The sequence below is a fragment of the Vombatus ursinus genome, unplaced genomic scaffold (genome assembly GCF_900497805.2).
Source record: "Vombatus ursinus unplaced genomic scaffold, bare-nosed wombat genome assembly UNPS02004423.1, whole genome shotgun sequence".
Lineage (NCBI taxonomy): Eukaryota > Metazoa > Chordata > Mammalia > Diprotodontia > Vombatidae > Vombatus > Vombatus ursinus.
This window is the reverse complement of record NW_020944201.1, coordinates 1,725,461-1,730,932: the sequence shown is the minus strand read 5'-3', so window position 1 is coordinate 1,730,932 and position 5,472 is coordinate 1,725,461.

The window sequence follows — 5,472 nt, the reverse complement described above, 5'->3', positions numbered from 1 at the left end:
AACATCTGCAGGGGGAACCTGGTGGGCTTTGGGAAGGGAAGGGAAGGCAGACATGCTCACCTTAAAAGCTGCCCCAGAAGGGGAGGCGCCACTGCCCCCGTGCCCAGCAGAGGCCCGCTCTGGGGGCTCATGTCAGAGGGGAGCCCTGCTCAGGTGCAGAGGGGCCCCAGGCTCCGTCCACTTGGTTCTCTAAGTCTCAGAGAGGCAGGAGGTAAAACAAACCCAACAAGACAGAACCCCAACTGTCCTTAGGATGGCAGAGCCAAGCCAAGGCAGCAGCCTTGAGTAAGCACCTACTATGTGCAGACCAGTGTGCTAAGCCCTGGGGCTACACAGCAAGGCAAAAGGCCCAAGGAAGGCTCCCTTCACTGCCACGTGGCATGGCTTTTCCTCAACCCTCCTCTCTCTCTCCTTCCTTTGACCCTGGCGAGCATCCTGGTCCTTCTGGGCCTTCCCGACATTGCTAACTCTGCTCTGGCCTCCGCCCAGCTCCCGGCTCCTTCCCGGTCTCCTCTGCTGGATCTTTGTCCAGGTCAGCTGCTGCCAAGGGCAGGTACTCTGTCCTGGGCCCTCTTCTCTTCTCCCTCTGTGCCACTGCACGTGGGGGCCTCCTCAGCTCCCACGGACTGAATGACCCTCTCTGTGCTGATGACCCTCCCATCTACCCATCCTGCCCCAGTCTCTCTGTTGACCTCCTGTCTCCCATCACTGATTGCCTTTCAGGCATGTCCCACTGGACGTCCACTACACATAGAAACCTGTTATCTTTCCCTTGAACCCTGCCCCCAACAACTTCTTTATTACTGCCGAGGGCCACACGTTCCCCCCCCACCCCAGTCACCTCCTTGTCATGCCCAGCTCCTCGATCCCTTGCTTCCTGTCTCCAATCAGCTCTAATCAGCTGCCAAATCCTCTGGTTTCTACCTTCGCCACAGCTTTGGACTATGCCCCCTCCTCCCCCCTGACACTGCCAGCTCTCTGGTGCAGACCCTCAATACCTCCCACCTGGACTACTGTGATGGCTGCTGGCTGGCCTGGGGTCTCTCCCCACTCTAGTCCACCCACTGCGCGGCTCGCAAAGTGGCCTTCCCAAAGCACAGGTCTGCCCACGACACCCCCTACCCCCTCAGTAAACTTTGTATCACTTCCAAGATCAAACAGAAAATCCTCTTTTGGGGGTTGAAGGCCCTTCAGAGCGCAGCCCCCTCCATACCTTTCCAGTCTTCTGACACCCCATGCTCTCCTCAAACCTGTGCCTCTGGCCTCCATCGTGTTCCTTGGACAAGACACTCATCTCCTGCCTCTCCCGTGCCCGGAACACTCTCCCCCAGCCCCATCTCTGCCTCCTGGCTTCCTTCCTCAAGCCTCAGGCAGAATCTCCCCAGCTACACACAGGAAGCCTTTCCTGCCTCCCCTTCATTCTCCTGCCTTCCCTCTGCTGATCGGCTCATTTGTCCTTGCGTCTACAGCTTCTCTGGGCCTGGTTGTGGGTACGCTGCCTCCCTTACTAGCCTGGGAGCTCCTTGAGGGCAGGCGCCGTCTTTGGCCTTTCTTTGTAACCCCAATGTTTGGCAGGGTGCCTGGCACAGAGGAGGCACTGCGTAAATGCTTGTTGACTGGAGACCCGTCTTTGGCTCCCAATTCACCTTGGGCTGCTCTCACCTTGGGTAAGATGCTTCCCCTTGGCCATGACCCAGTCATCAATACAGCGGGTCCCTTGGGGACTGTCACTTAGGAGAAGACACAGGCTGAGGGAGGTGCCCAGAGCCATTTCCGGGGCCTGCTGTCTGGTCCTGTTGCCTTCCTGGATTCCTGTGTCCATCGGGCATAGCAGTCTCACTTTTTTTTTTTTTAGTGAGGCAATCGGGGTTAAGTGACTTGCCCAAGGTCACACAGCTAGTACGTGTCAAGTGTTTGGTCTGAGGCCGGATTTGAACTCAGGTCCTTCTGACTTCAGGTCTGGTGCTCTATCCACTGCACCACCAAGCTGCCCCGAGTCTCACTCTTAACAGCCCGCCTAGACCAGGGCCAGCAGGACTCTCCTTAGCCAGGGCCCACCAGGGCACTGCCCTGCCCAGGAAAGTCCAACGGCTCCCCGTGACCTCTAGGAGCAAATAAGGAATCAGTCCTCTGGTGGGCAGTGACATCTGGGCTCTGGCCTACCTTTCCAGCCTTGTGGAGCCCAATACCCCACCTTTCCCTGTTAGTCCTCTTCCCACCCTCCAGTCCAGCCTCACTCACCCCCCTGCTGCTCCTCCCCCATGGCTGCAGACCACTCTCATGTTCCCTGAGTCTTACCCAGGCTCCTTCAGTCTGTTCCCATGGGGCATGGACTCGGGGCCCTGCACATCCTGGTTGTCTCTTCTGGACTCCCTCCAGCTTCTCAGGGTCCATTTTAAACTGGGGCCCTCAGAAGAGAGCCCAATTCTTCACCTGGGGTCTGACCAGGCAGGGACCCCTCCTGGGGGGGTCCTCCTACCCCTCCTTATTGCTGGAAGCCAGGCCCCTCTCCCAGCAGTTCTCGAGCCCGTTAGCTTTGGGGGGTGGCCCCACCATCCTGCTGGCTCACAGGGAGCTTGGGGTCTCCTGAAGCCCCCAGAGCTTTTTCAGAACAGCTGTGGTCTATCCTCACCTCCACCAGCCTGTCCTTGTGGAATCTATTTTAAACTAAAAAGTCAGCCTTTTTTAACCTTGATCCTTAATGGATTTTCATCTTGTTAGATTGAGCCCATTGGGCTAGCCTGCCCACATCTTTTGGAATCCTGACCCTCATCCTCTCATTGGCTGGTCCTCCCTGCTCTGTCGTCTGCAAACTTAAGAAGTATGGGGGCAGCCAGATTGCACAGTGGATAGAGCTCTGGCCTTGGAGTCAGGAGGAACTGAGTTCAAATCTGGTCTCAGACACTTGACAGTTACTAGCTGTGTGACCCTGGGCAAGTCACTTAACCCCAATTGCCTCACCAAAAGTAAAAAAAAAAAAAGAATTCTTTAAAAAAAAAAATTTAAGAAGTATGCCCCTGTTTATGACCTCCAAGTCACTGATAAAAATGGACAATGGCACAGATCCCCGTGGCACTCCACTGGAGACGTCCTGCCAAGGTGACAGGGCCCCAGTGAAGTCCACTCCTGGAGGCTGGCTGCCACACCACTTCTGATGCCACCTACTTGTGTTATTGTCCAATGGACCACTCCACCCCTGTGCGGCCAGAACTTCCTGGTAGGTCGAATCATGCTAACCGAGGTGGGACCCTTGGAAATTGGCAGCAACCACCAGGGAGGAAGCCAGTTTCCAAAGGGGCCTGCCTGGGAAGTCTGCAGCCTAGGGGACTGCCCTGGGCTGGACTGCTCTTCTCCTGGTGGAAAAGCTGCTCTGGCCAGGCCTTCCCTGCATGGTTTTCCCAGCAGGCAGGGGCACTCCCCACCTGCCTCCCAATGGGTCTGTGTCCCAGCACCTCCTGGGGTGGGATGTGGTGATGCCCATCTGCCAGCCTTCCCTGGGCACTGGGCATGGCCTTCCTAGGCTCAGCACTTCCCACAGTTCTAAGGGTGAGAAGCATCTCCACGTCCCCAGGCCCCCTGAGTTATCTCTGGAGTCCCATGACCCTGTTTGGGGCCGAGGTGGGAGGTGAGTTAAAGGTGTGACATATAAGAGGGTTGATTCAAGTTACTCAGTGCTGTTCCCTATCTCTTCTCAGGTTGTGGTAGGGAAGTTTAGTACTCCCGTGCCAACCAGTGGGGCAGGAAGGAAAAAAATATTCAAGGAACTGATACCTACATCTGACCACTCACAAGATCCAGGCCTCCGCTGCCTTTAGGGAGTAGTGGTTGTACTTTTCCTAATAATAAGAGCAGGGGGAATCTATCACTGGGTCATGTCAGTTATAATAAAAATAACAATACTACCAAAGTTATCCATTTGTCGCTATACCAATCAAGCTACCAAAGGGATATTTTACAGAAATAGACAAATGTACATAATTCATTTGCAGGACCAAACGGTCTACAGGGGTGGGGAACCTGCAGCCTTGAGGCCACATGCAGGCCTTCTAGGTCCTCAGGTGCGGCCCTTTGACTGAGTCCAAGTTTTCCAGAACAAATCCTTTTATGAAGGGGATTTGTTCTGTGAAGTTTGGACTCAGTCAAAGGGCCACATTTGAGGACCTAGAGGGCTGCATGTGGCCTTGAGGGCACAAGTTCCCCACCCCTGGGTTAGAATATCCAGGGAAATAATGAAAAAAAGATAGGAATTTAGAGGGCATGGTATTTCAGACCTCCAATTAGATTACAAAGCAATAGTTATCAAAACCGTTTGCCACTAGTTAAGTAGGAAAACATATCAATGGAACAGAGGTAGAATCAGAAATGATTGAACTCAACCCAGTGTTTATTAAATTCTAAACCATCAATTACCTAGGCCCCATGATCCCTATTTAACTGTGGACACAGTGGGAGGTCCAGGCCATCAGAACATGTTCTTCAGAGGAGCTGGGATCACTGACTCAGCCCTCAGGGCTGCACCCAGGTGAGATCATTGGCTCAGCTCCAGACAGAGAATGAAGCTAGACAGCAGCTCCAGCATGGATCTCTCCAAAGGCCAGATCCAGGACTCAACCTCCAGAACTCTGAATGGAATTGAGGCAATAGCCCTCCCCAGAATGGACTGGACTCACCCCTGAACCCAAAACAGGGATATTCTAGGATGGCAGGTCACTAAGCCTGCTGAGTCTTTCAACTAGCTGACAGGGTCTAGGGCTAGCTACTGTCTACTGTTATGGGAATTTTTTTATTTCCTTTTAATCCTCTTGCATCTTTTGATTAATATTAACCTCCTCTGTCCCAAACCTGTACCGTAGGATGTAAGGACTTGCTCAAGAGCCTTAAAGGCTCCTTAGCTGAGAAGCCAGAGGAAGGCTCTCTCTCTCTCTCCGCTGTCCCTGACTCCTAGGTGACATGTAAATCCTCCTCCTCAATCAGCCTCTTTGTGAATCCTCTAAATGTATTCTAATGTATAAGCGGACCTGCATTTGAGGCTGCTTGCTCCAGGGCCAAGCTTGGCCAGCATAATTAAATGCATGGCCCCTCCCTTTGCAGTTCAGCAGTTAGCAGCAATTGTTACGACCCCCTGCCCCGTTCCCTCCCCTGCCTGGGCTCCCAGGCCGCCTTTTTTTTTTCCTTGGCGGGGGTGGGGGGTGGGGGAGGGGAGGAAGGAAGGCCTCTCGTTCACCGTGGGTGCCGTTAGTCTCTGGACCTGTAGGGGGTGATGGAGGGGAAGGGGTGCGGAGGAGGACTCCCCCCTGCCCATGAGTGCTGAGGCGGAAGCGGCCCCCGCGGAGGAGCCCCGGGTGGTGAGGCGGCCAGCCACGTGCCTCCCCTCCCCCCTATTTCCTGCCTGTCCCGCCCTACCACGCGCCAGAAAGTCTCCTCGGGTGCCCGAGACCGTCCTGCTCATCTTCGTCGTCGTCGTCGTCGTCG